At 45.2% G+C, this 18,903-nt stretch overlaps 1 protein-coding gene across 2 annotated transcripts in view; it reads right to left on the bottom strand.

Moving 5' to 3' along the window:
- Nucleotides 1-14,902, bottom strand: part of svild (supervillin d) — a 74,942-nt gene extending 60,040 nt beyond the window's left edge. For both annotated transcript variants that reach the window (XM_080835684.1, XM_080835685.1), the window contains exon 1: nucleotides 14,523-14,902. The gene's annotated coding sequence lies outside the window, so the exon portion shown is untranslated. The remainder of the gene's footprint in view (nucleotides 1-14,522) is intronic.
- Nucleotides 14,903-18,903: the final 4,001 nt, after the last annotated feature.

Raw genomic sequence — 18,903 nt, 5'->3', positions numbered from 1 at the left:
ACTGCTGCAGCTACGCAACCACAGCCGCATGTCAACTAGCCCAGACTAGACACTTACAACTGTACACAAGCAGCCCTGACCATACATGGAGTTGCTCCCCTCCAAGGCAGCCACTAGTACAAGTGAGCGAGGGAAAGTGGGGCCTTTACGTAAATGCCAAGAGCCAAGGTGGAGAACCATGGTTTCGGACTGAAATAACCACAAAGCCACAATCAGAAGTGTATGGTAAGTTCCCTATTTCAGACATGTCTACTTCACTTCAACTTGCTGTCAGTAGCTCCAGGAGTGCAATAAAATATGATATTCTTCATTTTATTAGTGTGTGTGTGTGTGTGTGTGTGTGTGTGTGTGTGTGTGTGTGTGTTTAGGCTTTCCAACCACACAGGGAGAGAGACTGAGATGCATAAGAGAGAGAGAGAGATAAAGAGGAAGAAAAGGGAAGAAAGAGATTAAATACCATGAAGGAAACAGAAAAGAAAGAGAGAAGATCTCATACACAGGAAGACACAGAAAGAGACACACAGACAGATAAGAAAATAGAGATAGAGAGAGAGAAGGAGTAGTGAGAGAGATGCTGAGAGATAGAGAGAAGAAGAAAAGAGAGATGCTGAGAGATAGAGAGAAGAAAAGAGAGATGCTGAGAGATAGAGAGGCAGAGAGAGTGAAAGAGAGAGATACTGACAGACAGAGACACTCAGAGAGAGAAGTAAGATAGATAGAGAGACCGAGAGAGAAGGGGAGAGATGCTGAGAGACAGAGACACATAGAGAGAGAAGGAGAGAGATACTGACAGACAGAGACACTCAGAGAAAGAAGGAGAGCGATGCTGAAAGATAGAGACACAGACAGAGAGAGAAGGAGGGAGATGCTGAGAGATAGAGAAACAAAGAGAGGAGGGAGCACACAAAAGGCTCAGGGTAGTAACTAGATAAGACAGTGAATGAATGAGCCTGGCAAAGAGACAGCCACACACAGAGCATGTCCATGAGCAGGGATAAAAAAGTGGGAAGCAGGGATGAAGAGAAAGTTAAAGAGTGGGAAGAAGGGATTAAGAGAAAGTTAAAGACTGGGAAGAAGGGATGAAGAGAAAGTGAACGAGTCAAATGAGCCAAGAAAAAGACACTGTGGCGGATCAACAGAGAGTAAGAGACTTGGACTGGAGCTGTCCAAGAACAGGGATTAGGGCAACATGGAGAGAGAGAGAAAGATGATGATGGAGGGAGGAAGGAAGGGAGAGAGTGTGTTACACAGACAAAGAGGGGATGAGAGGCTTTCTGGAGGAGAGCCCAGTCTTTCAGCACTCTGCCACTGTCATCAGTGTGCCACGCCCTTTCTCTCCAGACCTGACTCCCCCCTCCCCCCCAGGGATTTGGGCTGCTAACAGACCCCCCTCCCACCCCTAAAAGACTCAAGGGAAAAGAGGAAGGGTCAGTGGATGGAAGAGTTAGGTAACAGATGGACAAAGTGAGCACCAATCAGGTTGTGTGGTTCCCCATCCCCACTTACATCACTTCCTCCATCTACACTCCCCTGTTTCTGTTCAAAGGAGGAGACAACAGAAGTCGTAGTGAATACTAATAGCCTTTTAAGGGAGAGCACAACCTCTTACATATGCAGTTGGACATGGCTCAATAGCTTGCAGGGTTTGTGTGTCTGTGTGCACGTGCTCGGTTCTTTCAAGTATGAGTGTGTGTTTCTAGTTCCGTTTGTGTGTGTGAGAGAGAGAGAGTGAGTGTGAGTGTGAGAGAGTGAGTGAGTGTGTGTGTGTGAGAGAGAGTGAGTGTCAGAGTCTTTTCTGAGTGAGCAACTTCAGTACCGGTCGGTCACGTGACCCTAGCCAGGGCGTTACCAGGGAGATGCACTCAGCGTGGGTCGTCAGGAGTGTAATCCAATAATGATACCTGACGTGTGCCGAGTGTGGATGTGTTAAGCAGCGGCTTAGCAGCTCCAGCTATTCAAACTACTCGTTGACTCACACACTAGGCTAGCTGCAGGGCCTACAAGTGGGCATACAGGAGAGTGTTTGGTAGTGTGCAGTGTGCAGTGTGTGTGTGTGTGTGTGTGTGTGTGTGTGTGTGTGTGCGTGTGTGTGTGACATAAATTAAGTGCATTTCAAAATCAATGCATAAAGATGTGTACGTGTGTGAATGAGAGTAGAAGGGGATTGATGAGTGTGTGTACGTGTGTGGGATGGTTTACTCGTGTACGCATGTGTGACAGTGTGGTTCATTTAGTGTGTGCGTGTGTGTGTGTGTTCCTGTGTGAATAAGAGAAATGGAGAACCAACTGAAAAAAAACTGAGAAAGACTGAGAGAATGTGTGTGTGTGTGGGGTAGTGTGTAGTGTGTTTCTCATTATAAACACATCTGAACGGCTGCTTGGTGTCCGGCTGTGGCGGTCTCAGTAGAACTGGAGCAAGCTGCCTAATTACAAACACAGAACACTCTCTCAGTCACACTCTCTCAGTCACACACACACACACACACACACACACACACCATCATTCTCTCTCTCTACCATCTTAATGCTCTTTATTCCTTTCTCAACCACTTGGTACCACTCTTCCTGGCATATACTATCTCTTGCTCCCATTGTCTTTATCAACCACTTCCTCAACCACTCTGTTCTTCTCTTCCTGACTTGAAGTACACTCACGTATTCACACACACAACCCCAATTGGCTCAAACATTCTCAAGCTATACACATTCTTTCACCAAAGTTGCACGAAGGCTATAGAAAGCCAAACACATGCTCAACAGCAAACACACACACACACACATACACACAAACACCATCGGGAACTGCAAACACAAAAACAAAAACAAACACATGCGTGCACACATGCAAACAAACACACACACACACACACACACACACAAACACAAAACAAATACACTTACTACCCAGCATATGTTTTTCACACACACACACACACACAGTCTCTTTCCATCCCGTTGTCTCTTCTGTGTGTCTGGGGCTTTTATAACAGGCTGCAGTAGAAGGGGCTCTATTCAGACCATGCCTTAGAGCACTGCACAGATGCTGTGTTGATGAGACTCTTTACTCTGTCCATAGGGAACACTGGGGATGAGTGCTGGTGTGTGTGTGTGTGTGTGTGTGTATGCGTGTGAGTGTGTGTGTATGCGTGCACGTGTGTGTGTGTGTGTGTGTGTGTGTCTGTATGTGCGTGTGTGTGTGTGTGTTTGTGTGTGTGTGCGTGTGTGTCTGTGTGTGTCTGTGGACTATGACAAGGAGCGTGACGGCTGGTTGAGTTAAGATTGCGGGGAGTCCTGTGAGTGTATGTGCGTTTGTGTGACCATGTGCCTATTGTATGCACAAGGAAAGTGACTGCTGGTTGAGCTAGGGTGTGTGTAAGTGGGCTGATGCATGTCTGTGTGTGTGTGTGTGTGTCTGTGGACCATGAGGGACCAGGGAGGGCGAAGACTGGTTGAGTTAAGGTTGTATGTGTGTGTGTGTGTGTGTGTGTGTGTGTGTGTGTGTGTGTGTGTGTGTGTGTGTGAGGGTGTATGTGGGTTGAGGCGTGTCTGTGTGTGTGTGTGTGTGTATGTGGGTTGAGGCGTGTCCGTATGTGTGTGCAAGCGTGTATGTGAGTGTGTATGCATATATTGCCTGCTGGCTGCCTGACAGTGGTGGGGGGTTGGCCATGTCACCCTGTCTTTGTGTATTGTGAGCCATGTGTCTCCATGGTGCCTGAGGGGCCACAGAGGGTGGGGGGGGGGGGGGGGGGGGGCAGCAGGGTGGGACGAGGGGCTTGCCTGGGTAACAGAGGGAGGGGTAAATTACATCAGAGGGGGGGTTAATGACATCAGAGGGGGGTTGGTTGGCCTTCCCCTCAACTGGTCCAGTGATCCATCGCTGCAGGGTGGCTGGTGGGTAAGGAAGAGAGGGGATGGGTGGGGGGGTGTCTAGGAAGGGGGGTAGTGATGGAGAGAGGGTGGTGTGGTGGGTGGATGGGGCAGACGGCTGATCCAGACATGAGGCTTACAGACTTTTAGCGTCTGCTGCCCCAGCTACTCCGTCCCTTGGCTCACAGAAAGAGCCCTGCTCCAGTCACACACAGAGGCCAAGAAAATCCCCTCCACAACCGCACACCCCTCCCCATCCTAACTGAACCCACCCCCACCCCCCGAGCCTACTACCCACCCAGCCACAAAAAAACCCCGCCTTCCATCTCTCTGACCCACATCCCACACTGTGGGCTCTCTGAAGTCTACAGTTCCAGTGAAGAACCACAGCGGACAGAAGCCTAACCCTCTCCATGGAACCTTTACTATTATATAACTCAAGGCAGTTCATGAATTTACATCCTATGGGCTCAGACCTACCCAACACACACACACACACACACACACACACACACACACACACACACACACACACCGTGTGTGCCGTTGAATAGGGAGGGAGAAAGAATGACGGCACAATGCTACTTTCAAGTATGTCCTCGTATGAGACGTGCGCCATTCTACCTCCAAACCCCTTCACACTACATTAGCCACCATGACACATGTGTCACACTGCACTGGAAGATAAGTAGTGCTGGATCTACCGTCTGCAGTTGGTCCTTTGCTCAGATACACACACACACACACACCACACCACAGGGGTCATAACACCGCAGGAAGAGGGAAGTCAATGAACAATGTACACGGAATCACCCACCCACACACCCACCCACATACAAGCAGTATTTAAGGGAAAATCTCCGACTCTGGCTGAGTTTACACAAGAGGCCTGTGACTCACCCAAACACACACACACTAGTGCCCTGCTGGCCCAAGATCACAGCGATCAGAGGAAGGGCGTGGCCTGGCTTGTATTTATCAGCTGGTCAAATCGACCAAGTTCCACGCCACTAGTGCACACAAAAAAACGCACACACGCACACACTTACAAACTCTGTTATGGCTGCAGGCCCAAACACAGACAGACATTTCTTCAGACTGTCCCTAGAATGTGTGCAAAAATACACAACAAACATGAACACACACAAATGCTCACAAAGAGAGTGAGAGAGAAAGAGAGAGTGAATGAGAGTGAGAGTGAGTTAGAGAGCAAGCATTCATCCTCTTACACAAAAACTGACATGGCTGTCGCAAAACAAACAGCTATTAGTCAGCAGCTCATGTCCACACAACACAGCAACAAAGATGATCACACACACACACACACGCACACACACATTTCCACAGAGTGTCAGAAGATTGTGTCCAAAATCACTCAACAAACCTAAAAAAAAACCACAAACACACATACATCTATCCACAAAAAGCAAAACAAATAACCAAAAAAACAAGCATGTATTCAGACACACACATGTACAGACCTGCACACAAACACACGCACGCACGCACACACACACATTCATACTGTTCAGCTTTCCCTTTCGGTTATGGAGGGATCCAGGCCTGTGGAGACTTGCCCCCGTGTCAAAGTCCATCTCTCCAGCTCTCACTAGACAGACAGGCAGACGGGCGGCTGGAGGGGAGACAGATCTCAGCCACACATACAGAGCCACAACAGACACCTCGAGGCCAGCGTGTGTATGTGTGTGTGTGTGTGTGCGTGCAACTGCATGTGTGTTATCAGAAGACTGCATGTGTCTGTGTGTGGGGGATGGTGGGCTGTCTGTGCATGTGTTATACATCATGGTGACTGTCTGTGCAAGAAAGAAAAAGTGTGTGTCTGTATGTGTGTGTATGACCGTATACTGTGAATGTGTTTGGGGCTCTGTACTGAATGTCTAGTCTAGTTTTGTATGTGCCTGAGTAAGAGTGTGCATGGTTAGAGTGTGTGTGTGTGTGTGTGTGTGTGTGTGTGTGTGTGAGTGTGCGCGCATCGCAGCTGCCCCTGGCTAAGGATAATGCAGGCATTCCAACTCATTGACTTTCTGACGGGGATCCCAGCTGACCACTACACCAGTCAACAGACCCCGATGGGAGAGAGGGAGGGGAAGGAGGAAAAGGAGAGAAATAAAGGGAGAGAAAGGGAGAGAGAAAAACAGAGAGAAAGAAAAGGAGAGAAAAGGAGAGAAAAACCGACAGAAAATTCTTACCAATAATTTCATTTACTGCAGAGCTGCAGAGCTCTCTGTAAGACCCACAATGTGCTTATGAAAGCTTGAGTAACTGATGGATCATCAAAGAAAACAGACAGAGGAAAGAGTGAGTAAAGGAGGGAGAGAGAGAAAGAAAAAGAAAAAAAGAGTGGAAGAGTTTTCAGCAGCACCCTGTAGTCATGGGGTGTCCCCGAGAGCCCACACCATCTGGGAGAAAGGAATGTAGGTCTGACCGAGGACGGGCGGGGGGCCCTCAGTGTCACTGAACAAGTACCATTATGTGTGTGTGTATATATATGTGCATGCATGAGGTTTAATTTAATAGCTATAACAGTTTTAATGTTCATTGTCGTGCTCATGTGCAGGTGTGCATGTATGTATGTGTGGGTGTGGGTGTGTATGCTATGCGCGTGTGTGCGTGCGTGCGTGCGTTTAGTGACTGTAGGTGACATTTGTGTGTGTATGTATGCATGCATGTGTTATACTAGTTGTGCATTTGTCTTTGTGCGTGTGTGTGTGAAGGTGTGTGGTGCATGAATGTGTGTGTGTGTGTGTGTGTGCGTCCGTGTGTGTGCGTCCGTGTGTGTGCGTCCGTGTATGCACCTTTGGTCCGAGGAATGTGCAGCATTAATAGGTCTGCTTCAGCTCACCCTGAAAAGGACTCCGGAGAGTAGTTAAAACCTTACAGACGAGGACTAAGCCATTCCAGAAGATCCATCCAATGCTTCCTTACCTCTCTCTCACACACACACACACACACACACACACACACACACACACACACACACACACACACACACACACACACACACACACACCCCTTCAGCCACACTCATTTATTTTTTCATTCTGTTGGTTTTTCTTCCCGTGTCATGTCCTCAAAGCTAGTGTGACAAGCAGAAAAGACTGAAGAGGACGTGGCTAATGATTTGCACTGGCAGGCCAAGCAGAGCGTGCTTGGAGCAGTAAATCTCTGTATGTTAGAATCAGGTTATTCTGCCTCTGTGTGTGTGTGTGTGTGTGTGTGTGTGTGAGAGAGAGACAGAGAGAGAGAGATCAAGAGGGACAATTACAGGGAAGGAGGTTGTATTTGCTCAAGACGATAGGCAAATAGCATATATGTATCCATGCCTCGTTATAGTACTAATATAGCTGGGATTTGCATCAGGATGAAAGCACAAAGAAACTGACGGAGTTAGATGAAAATATTGTCGATACACAGACTCACAAACACACACAGCGAGGCATTGCTACATATCCCCGTTTACACAAGAGGCCCGTTTTTGAAGTGACAATAATGTGTGTTCATACCCCCACCCCACCCCCTCACACACAAATGCTCAATAACACAGCCAACACCCAGCTCATGGATCTACACATGTACCTTATTACACCCCCATTCATAGCAATGTATCCCATTTCAAACCAATTCACTCCCAAAATAGCAGTCCTCATCACAATAGTCTCACTTTTCACACTCCAAATCACTCCACTGCAGACCTATTCAACCCAGACTGGGAGTGTCAGGCTTCGTTTGTGAGCAGACCATCTGCATGGGCCAATACCCCGGGTGATGTAACGCATACATATGGCAAGACTCGCTGAAAAGGACCTTTGTGAAAAAAACGTGTAGTCAGACAACAACACCAATTAAGGAGGGGAAAGCTGATGGACATCCACCCCTGGCCGCCCCATCTCAGGTCCCAGGGCCGCCCGCGTACGGTGCCTCCTCTCTTGGGTAACATCTGCTGGTTGCGACCCCTGGATCTCCCATATATTTCACACTGTAGCATCCCCCTACTTTAACCAGGGTAAATATTTACAGCAGGCCAGACTTCCCGGCCAAGGGACCATTAGAAGGGAATGGAGAAGGAAGCACAAAAGGGGAGGGAGGGAGGGGGGGTTCAGGAGGAGAGGAGAGGGTTCGCTAAAGAAAGAGGGATTAGAGAGAGAAAGCAAGCACGTGATCAAGTATAAGACGGTGAAAAAAAGAGGAAGGCAGATAGAAGTGGATAGACACCTAGTCAGAGAGAGGAAGACCACAGAGAGAGAGAGGAAGAGAAAGGCAGAAAGAAGAGACAGGAAGAGAGAGAGAGAGACATGGAGAGAGGGAGAGAGAGCAAGTGAGAAGAAAGGGCAAGAGATAAATCAGAGGTGAGACCAAGTGTGAGACAGAAAGAGGACAGAGAGAGAGAGAGAGAGAGAGAGAGAGAGAGAGAGAGCAAGTGCAGGTGATGTTTATCTCTGTGTTTCCACTTATTTTGCTAACTACTACCTCCTGCCACTCTCCTCTCCTCTCCTTTCCTCTCCTCTCCTTAGACCCAACCCCTGCGGCTCTTAATGCATTGGCCAGGCGCAGCCCAAAGCCCTCTGTGCCTGAAACCCTCTACTGTGTTTACATTAACAATATGTCAACAATAAACACTACTGCACTGGCTAGCCAGATGGGTAATCCTTCACCGTACTTAGCCAGGTTGTAAGCGGCAGCTGTGTACCGATGGTGAGCGCTTTGTGTTAACATCTGGAGAGAGATGAAAATCTTTAGGAGCTTTCTGGAAAACACATTTGAGACAGGGCAGTGTAAATATTTACGCCTTTCGGATGGGTAAAACAGGTTTTTGTGGGCGAGCTGCTTTAACGTATGAGGTCGAGCCAAGACGAATACAGGCTGCAAAACCACTGTGATTTAGACATTTAAGACAGCTGATCAGTATCACGACTCAGGTGCCACTAAGATTTTTACGAAGATTTCATTATGACGCCTTCTCACAAGGTTCTTTCTATTTACACTACAACAAACACCCCTTGTGTTACACACCCGTAGGGAAGATACCCAACACTGAATTGACTGATCCCTCTGGACACACACGCACACGCATACACACACACACACACACACACACACACATACACACACGCGCGCACATACACACGCATACTGACACATACACACACGCCCACGCATTCACACACATACAAATTGTGGGTCACACATACTCTCAGAGATTTATCTCTTCATGTTGGTCACAAGCATTCATTGCAGAATCTCTCAACAAAAGCTCCTCTGTCTATATTCACACACACACACAATGTGCATGTTGGGGCGACTGCACACTGAACACACTGAACATATGAGCAGGTCTGTTTCTCTGTGTTGGGGCATGTTCGAGCCGACCTGCTCTGCAGTCAGTTGGAGGTGAGAGAGTTAGTGCTGTTGACACATCACAGATCTTTAAAGAGGTACGCAACTCTGTGTATCTATCTCTCCCTATCAGGGCAACCATCTCCCCCCATGTTAACAGGGCGTCACTCTCTCTCGCTCTCAATTTCTCCTTTTTTACCGGATATGTATCTCTTCCCTGTACCTCTTCCCACAGAGCATGTCCCCCCTCCACCCCACCCCCTTGCTTTGATCTCTCTCTCCCTACCCAACAGAATCTCTCTCTCTCTCTCTCTCTCTCTCCCTTCAGAATGTCTCTCTCTCTCTCTCTCTCTTTCTTTCCTGGCAGGGCGTACTACATGTCATCTTCCTGGCTGCTTATCAGAGGCTCCATCAGCATTCCTCCCCCTGCCTACCCTGCCCCTGGAGCTGTTCATAAAGGCCTCGACCTGGGGCTGGAGCTGGAGCACTTGCTACACTTCACACTTCACTCAGGGCCTGTCAGTGAGGGTACGAAACTCATTAAAGTCAGATCAGCACTCCTTCCAGACGATGACATCTGATAGGGGTAGCAGCCCCGGACAAACACCATGTAGGGTATGGTGACAGACAGTAGATGACTCACTCTGACTGGCCGGGGTGCACGCACACACACATACACAAACAAACACCATAGCCTCCCTCTTTGCCAAAATCATTCAGGCCTCACAGGCATATACATAAATGCACTGTAGGCCAAAGAAACGTAGCAGAAGTTGCTATCTTCAAACACACAAGATGTGTCCAGCCCGCACCTGCATAAGTAAACACAATAAAGAGTAGAACAAACACAATCACAAGTAAACCTAATCTAATTAGCTTTTAATTGCATGACGAAAAAGAACGGTTATTTTAAGACACTACAGGCCTAGTTTTGTAGCTGCATGCTATGGTCTGCATATAGGGGGTATGACTAGCTAAAAATATATTCCTCAGTACTTTGAAGAATTTGCAAGTTGCATTAGGATTTCCCAGGTACTTTCCAAGAGCACCGCCCAAGCGGACGCATTTAAGGGTCACGGGCCACAGTTCTGTCAAGCGACGCCCCGTCTTTTCCACGCCGTCCCGTGGAGCTCCATCTACACTCACCACTGCCAGGAATCTTGCCAAACCCCGAAGACACAAGCGATACAAGTCAACCCGGGGGAAAGGCTAGGACAGCAGTGGTGGAGGAGATTTTCTTTTAAGAGGTGTTATCCGACTTTGTATGATAGTTGCTTCTGTTTCAGTCAGAGTGTGATCATCAGAGCACCCCGTCACACATAATGTAATGCATAATTCGCATTTCAAAGCTGTAGTGCTAGAGGTAGCATACAGTAAGGCGTGAATGCAGTTTCCTAGTTTGATAGATAGTATGTAATTAAACCCAGATCACAGCCCAGTCAGGAGTGTATCGCTGGGGGGCAAGAATGTTGAGTGAACCCCTCCAAGCTTCCACCCCCATAGGCCGCAAGGTGAAGCACGAAAAGTGCTTTAGAAAATGAATCCCGTTCCACTCACTGGCATCTACACAATCTTTAGCTTATAAAAAAGAACGAGTCGTGGTTAGTTACCAAAAAAAAGTTCGTCGCTGATTTTCCAGTCGATTGTCTATATGGCTTTGTTTTATGCAGAACTAGAGACTTCAGAGCGTAATAAGATTTTTGTCGGGAGCCGTGCCACGGTTCGACACGTGATCATGCTACACCAATGAGAAGGCTGCTTTTTGACAACAGAATGGAAAAATGGCGGCTCCCGTGCGGTTAGAAACATCGTTAAAGATAGAGGAAAACACTTGAACATCCTCAAAATTGGGCTAAATTAATTCTAATTAGTGCTGTATACATAGCCGCGTCCAAGAATAACAATGAGGCAAATATACGATAATGTTATTTTTATGTTAAGTCATTTAGATCAAGTTTGACATACATGGGCATACACATTACTGACGATCTTACATGGACTGTGAACACCCAGCACACCGAAGAAATCAAGGCAAAGACTGTACTTCCTACGTCAGCTAAGGTGATCTTAACTATGAGAAATCATAGGCTTAGATGATACACAAACAATTCCATGCAACATTGTAAGAAGTCATCACAGAAATACAATAATCATCCCAACTTTAGAAATCCAGGGAGGGGGTTGACTTTTCCTCATTGATCTGGAGCACTCACACCTAATTGTAAGCCCTGTCAGACCCTCGTTTGTAATTGTGATTAACATTAAATAAGGGTTAAATACATTATATCAGTAAGACACAGCACAAAATACTGTAGTAATAAGGATAAGTGCAACGGCCCAGTGGTTGAGAAACACTACACTAGGACATCAAGTCTGAAATGCCATCAGCGGTTGCACAGTGAAGAAAAGCCATGTAAATGCTTGAATTCTGAAGTTTGAAGTTTGCCCTTCTCAAATGCATATGTTGATACTCATGCCAATGTGGAAAAACTTCTAAACAAGCTGGGTCTTTAAAACATCACCTGATAGTACATGGCAGGGAAGGTCCACATAAATGTGCCTGACCTTTTATATGTTTACAATATTTAAAGGCATTTTCACTGGCATTTTCATATGCAAAAACATACTATGTGGGAAAACATTTACAAGGTCTTCAACTCTGTTTGTGTGTGTGTGTGTGTGTGTGGAAGAGAAGACTGGAGAGAAGCCTCGTGAAGGTGCCCAGTGTGTGCACACTCACACTCACACACATGCACATCCTCATATAGGCTGTAAGGTGAACCCTGTTTCCGTTTCAACCCGCTACACTGTCTGGCATATACAGATGTGGCAGTCATTGCTGTAAGTGTGCAGACAGATTTGCCATGCACTTTATATGTTTTTTTACAGGGACTGGCAACAGGACATGTATCATTGACATTACCAAGGTGTCATCAGCTCTTGGAACCAGTGTGTTTTCAGCCTTGATCGGAATTCAAACATTTTCTGGGTGTGACTCCACAAGTGCCTTTAATGGCAAAGGAGAAAAAAAAGACATTTTCTGTTGCATGTGAGAAAGATGAGTACCTAAAGGCTTTTAAAAGTTTAGGTACTAACTTAAACTTGGAGCAGTCAACATTTGCATTTCTTTGCCAGTATGTATGCCACTTATATGATCAGTCGGCAGCTGATAATGTAAATAAAGCTAGGTTCAAGGCTTTCTGTATGACATCATCAGCCTTGCCAGAATTATCCATTCCCCCTACCACTGATGCCCTCCATCAGCACTGCAAAAGGGCAAACTACCAGGCTGCAATAATGAGGTCCTGTCTCAAACATAATATAAGTGCTCCATCACCTGCTGGATATGGTTGGCAAATAGAGAATGGGAACTTGCATGTCACCTGGATGACTAGAAATCCGGCCCCTGACAGTGTTTTGCATGTGATACACTGTGGCTGCAAAGGTGCCTGTGAGACAGACAGATGTTTTTCTGCAGGATTGTGTTGCATAGTTGACCTATGTCGTTGCTGTAGGAACTGGAAGATAACTGTCCTGACACTGACACTAACAGTGAGGACTGAGTGTCCCTAATCTGTTATTTCTTATTCAGTTTTGTACAGTTTTATATATCATATTTCATGTTTCATAAAGAGTGTTTTTATGGTTCATTAGTGTTGTTTTCATTTGTGGAAGAATGAATGAATGAATGAACAAACAGATGGTCATTGGTATTTACAATTACTGCCTTTTATTGATACATGGAGGTTTATTTGTCACATACATACAAATACTACTGTTTTTTCTGTGCGAGTGTGAAGAAAGAAAGATCAAGAAATATTTTTCATAAATAGCAAGAGGGAGTTTAAAGAGCAGTGTGTGAAAAAAGGTGTAATTGATGTTTTATAGTCATTGTGTGTGTTCAGGATAAGGAATGCTTGAGGAAAGAAGCTCCTCCTCAGTCTCTCTGTTCTGGTCTTGTAGCAGCAGAGACGTTTGCCTGACCTCAGTGTTTTGAAAAGTCCATGGTCAGGATGTTAGGAATCCTTTACAATACCTTGGGCGCTGGTAGGTAGGTCTTTTCTTGTAGGTCTCCTGCAGAATATGGAGAGATGCTCTGATGATTCGGTGCTGCAGTCACAGGCTGTACAGTTCCCATACCAAGTGATGCTGTCAGGACACACAGCTGATGGTGCTGAACTTCCTCAGCTGATGTAGGAAGTACAGTCTTTGCCTTGATTTCTTCGGTGGGTGTTCACAGTCCATGTAAGATCCACAGTAATGGGTATTCCCATGTATGTTAAACTTGATGTCAATGACTTAACATAAAAATAACATTATCGTATATTTGCCTCATTGTTATTCTTGGACGCGGCTATCTATACAGCACTAATTAGAATTAATTTAGCCCACTTTTGAGGATGTTCGGATGTTTTCCTCTATCTTTAACGATGTTTCTAACCACACGGGAGCCGCCATTTTTCCATTCTGTTGACAAATGCAGCCTTCTCATTGGTGTAGCATGATCACGTGTCGAACCGTGGCACGGCTCCCGACAAAAATCTTATTACGCTCTGAAGTCTCTAGTTCTGCATGAAACAAAGCCATATAGACAATCGACTGGAAAATCAGCGACGAACTTTTTTTTGGTAACTAACCACGACTCGTTCTTTTTTATAAGCTAAAGATTGTGTAGATGCCAGTGAGTGGAACGGGCTGAAACGAAAACCGTGTTCACCTTACGGCCTACCAGTGAAGTACTGTGAACAGGGCTGTCATTTAGTGCGCACCGTTTCTCAATCTCTTCTCCTGCAAAACTGTAAACCACTGTTGCATCATGACTGAGAGGTTGTCGGTCGAGCAAATATACCTTACACCATAACTGACTCATACACCAGACCTCAACTAATGCAAACTATGGGAAACAACACATAACGTGACACAAAGACAGCGCGTTTAGAATAGGGAGAAGAGGGAGGGGATTTATTTTGAAGGCAAACACCATATCGTGCACCACTTAACACTCCCAACTCCCCTTGCAAATCCAGGAAAGTGTTATTCTTAAATTAATTGACAGGAGGATAATTCATTTACGACCGCTGTTGTTGAGGACTGTGGTTTAGGTTGTTGTATTAGGACACAACAGCTGATGGGACAACAAAACTGCCATGAACACCGTATGGCCACTTGACACACTCAATGCATCTGTTGTAGTACACTAGCTACATGCAGCGATTTAGCTGCGAAAGTTCGTTAATCTATACCTGTTTTATGAGTGCTAGGCGAATACAGGCAAAGCCAGAGGCTTTTAGTTATCTTACCAGTTTAAGTTGGAGCAGAATGCCAGGTGGTGAAGGAAAAGTAAACTACATTCCCTCCTCCATGCACTCCGAAGAAACGATTACCAGCAGTCCAACTGTCAGAACGGATGTTTTTATTCGCCTCGTAGGGATTGGTTCACACCCGCCGAACGACTTCAAATATAAATTTAGGACAAACTGGAGAAAAATCCCTACACGTGCAGACGACAGTCTTTGTTTTGAGAGAAACAATAAGGAGAGCGTCGCTTAGGGGAGAGGAAGACGAAAGCTGTGACTGGATTAAAAAAAAATACAAGTTTGGCAATCCTTACGGGTGGAGGTGGCTTTCTAAAATAGTAACGTCCAAATTACTCCCTAAACACGCGGAGAGTGCGGGACACCTCACACATCCGTGGCTTGGTCTCTCCTCTCTCTGCCCCTCCAGTGGAGTTTATTTTCCAATCGCGTTGCAAAGTTGAAATCCCGCCCCTCTCCTTCCCGGCGAGTCTCGCAATCTGGCTGTGGGCAATCCCACTCGTCAGTCAGTGCACACAGACAGCCCGAGAGACAGTATACTATGGGTTACGTGCTGAGCCGAGAACTGTCGGGTGCCAGGAAAGCTGTTGACAAATTCACTGGTTAAAGTTCATACATATTAAACACGTGGACTGTAATATAATTGTTACACGCCAAATTATGTTAGTCGTTGAACAGCCAAAAAGTAGAACAGATGGAGCCAATCTGGTCTGACAATTGGTCTGTCTCGTATGACTGAATTTGTATGAAGCCGACACATTTAACGATGCAATTCTGTCGTGTGCACAACTGAGTAGCTGCGCATTTGGTTATTGCTGTGTTGCCCCCTGCTGATCATCTTAAGCCATTACAGGAAGGAATATCAGTTATTTACTTTTTTTGGCCTATCAAAAATGTCTGCAAGAAAAACAAATTGCATTCCCAAGCCCTAATGGCCAACTTAATGCAAAATGACTTCATACAAAACTCAATTCGCTTTCTGCCTTGAGTAGAAACCTTATCATGATTTAAATATGCAAGCCATTAAATGATAACACCGTTTATTTGTAAAAGCTGTAAAACAAAGCCTTTATAAGGCAATCAGAGACAAATAAATAAATAATTGGGGTAGTCAGTTCACATTTGGCAACGTCTCCTGATAAGTGGAGGCCAAAGATAAGAGCTGCGCGGGTGTTCTAGTCTTATGCAATAATCAGCAGGGCGTAAGCCTTGAGTGTGGCCAACTTTGTCTCTCATTTTCTTCTGCAAATTAGGACATGTACTAAGACATGGGACTTTGAAGTGTGAGCAGTTAAGGCAATGGAATGCTGTCACAGATCAGAGGCACAACCTTTTTGAAGTGGATAAATCCTAAAGTTTGCATATAGTTTTAACTGAAATATCTTGTCCAGCTTTATGGCTTTGATAGATCTCAGGCAGATGGAATAACCCACGCTTGGTTGTTTGTTCATAATCTGGCTATGATAAAACAGCAGTGTTGACCTAGCCCCTAAAGTCGAGCCTTTAAGGCCAGCATTAAGGCTTTTGAAAAATAGAAACAGCATTTAGCCCCCTCCCTTTCTCTTAAGAAGGATCCTGGATTTCCTTCCGTTGGAAATATCCAGTTTGGTAACAGAACAGTTATGACTAAGAAACTATTATCTAGCTTCATCACATACAAGCTGCCAAAGCCACTGTCTCACACATAAGTGAGTGTGCACACACACACGCACACGCACACGCACACGCACACGCACACACACACACACACACACACACACACACACACACACACACACACACACACACACACACACACACACACACATACAGACACACCCATACACATACAGACACACCCATACACACACTCACACTCTTACACACAGATAGGGACAATCTCAAATAGGCATTGGTGAGTGTGTGAACTTTCATCTTAAGCTACATAGCGTCAGCACAGACCACAGACACAACAGACACAACAGACATGAGAGAAACGACAGACACACACTGTGACACAAGAGCGCGCATACTCCGTTTCTGCTGAGGCTGGCACCTCCAGTGTCAACAGCACCTTGTGTTTTCCCCGTCGACTGCAGTTCTGTAACCTGACCCCCACACACAGGAAACCACAGCTATCGTATGAAAGCTTGATGATATCAGGGAGGGTGTCTGTGCAAAGGCACTAAAGAGAGCTGTGTACTGTAGACTAAAGGGTAATTTTACATTCTCAAAGTATAATTAATAATAAAGTTACAAAACCTAGTTAATTGCTAAAAGTAATTGGTAGGGCTTTCCGATGGTAATTCATTGCTTAAAATGGGATGTGCACAATAAAAATAAGACATAAATCATACTTGATACTTAAAAAATCATACTTGATACTTAAAAATCATACATACTAAATCATACCATATCATATCATAAAGGATCCCTTTTGCTAAAATGCTATGCTCATGAAATATTTTAAATATTCATTAGTTAAACCATCATTGGGTGGAGGTTACGAGAGTGCTGAGTGTGTAGTGTGAGGGAATGATGGATGGTTAGAAGGCCAGATAAGACAACTGTCTTTACACACAGCCATCGCTTGCCCCACATGGTGAGGTGGAGAAGGTTCATCTTCTCATCTTTAGAGACAAGTTTAGCAATTTTGTGAATATTAGGGATGAGAACAATAACGCATCATGTGTAAAAGCACTTTGCTTCATCTGGATCCAATTTAAAATTAAGGCAGTTCTCATGTCGGCATAATTTCTATGCCACGGAAAGGGCATGACGTCATGCCTCTCATGTGTTTTAATGTCATTGAGAGAGACAAAGGTACTTTCCGAATGTTATTTAGTGTCCTGTGTTCCTGTGTACCTGTGTTCATGCCACACTGATTGTCTTCTAAAAGACTCATAGTCGCCCTTGACAACAACACTGATGGTGCTGCTGGACCGGAGTCCTTCACCATGTAAGCTGTGGTGGGACCATCTGTATCTGCCTCCTGGAGACAGGAGAAGCCAACAGCATCCCTCTCTGTAGATGGGCAAACGGTAGTGCATTGGGCCAAGGTCTAATACAGGTTAGCCTGGATCGGTCACCCCACATTCACTGTGTTTAGCAAAAATCTGAGCTGGGAAGATTTAGTTGGGCTGTGGCGGTTATAAATGAAGATAAATCACTCACAGGCTATACAACTACCGGCTGTGACATTAGTCCATACTTAAGAACAACACTGACATTTCAGTTATACTCTTTATGCCGTCAATGGCAATTACTGGTGTAGGGGAGATCAGGTAGTTGTAACACAGGGACTCAGCTAGTGTTAAACGTAATGCGACGAAACTCACAGACACAGCATTAGAAAGTTCAAGATTTCAACTTGTGTGTCAGACTGTCAAAAGTTAATTTAATGTAAATTTCTCTTTACCCCTTCAAACTGGCATTTTGTCCTTGGCCAGTTACAACTGTCCCAGACACGTTCCCACTCTCCCCAATGGCGCTCACAGCATTTAGATGAAAATTAGAGAAAAAGTAAGGCCCTTGAATTAGCGAATAAAGAGACGAAATATGTATGTTGCATATATATTAAAATGAAAGGTGCCACTTTTGACGATTTTTTGCAACAAGCAAAAAGCAAACATTTATTTAAAAAGCACATTTAAAAACAACTCATGTTGACCAAAGTGCTATAAAATTAGATCACAATAAAATGTAAAATCAAATAGAAAACAGAAACAAAGCACTCAACAAAGCATACACAGAAAGCAAGTATACAAATGATCAACTCAGATCAGGAGGATCCAAATGCTAGAGCCTAATTTGGAGGCTGTAGGTCTCCCCTTCTGCGTTTTGTTTTGATGTTTGTTTTCCTTAAATGTCACCTGAAAGGAACCTAAGTATGTTACCATCTCCAAATTGTAGCTGCTTCTCGCTCATATGGTTCAGTGCGCTTAAGTAAACTGCAGAATCGCTTGGTGTGGACCGAAGGTTGATAAGCTTGATAAGCTTTACCGTGTCTCCATACTGATGCTCCACGGTGAACCGCTGGTGAAGGCATCTTTACGAAATGTTCCCCCTAGTATGAGATTTGCCTTATGTTCACGGGATGCCGACCAGAACGTTGTTGGTACCAATACATGTAATATGGCTTTGACAGTTGTGCGTAAAGACAAGATAAATCAAACGGAGCCCCCACGTTCGACTCCTTCTCCCAATTGCCCTGCTCTAGAGTTTGGGAGAAGGTATTATCAGGACAACGCAAATAGATTATTCCACTATTATTTAAAATAATCTGATTCAATTCTAGTAATTCTGAATCAACAGAATCACGCTTACAGCTTTGCAGGATAAAACAGAAAAAGATCAGCAGTGACGGATACATGTCGTCTGTAGAGAT

The sequence above is a fragment of the Sprattus sprattus genome (genome assembly GCF_963457725.1).
Source record: "Sprattus sprattus genome assembly, chromosome: 3".
NCBI classification, from domain to species: domain Eukaryota; kingdom Metazoa; phylum Chordata; class Actinopteri; order Clupeiformes; family Clupeidae; genus Sprattus; species Sprattus sprattus.
Note: the sequence above shows the minus strand (reverse complement) of the source record. Positions and strands in the feature narration are given on the sequence as shown.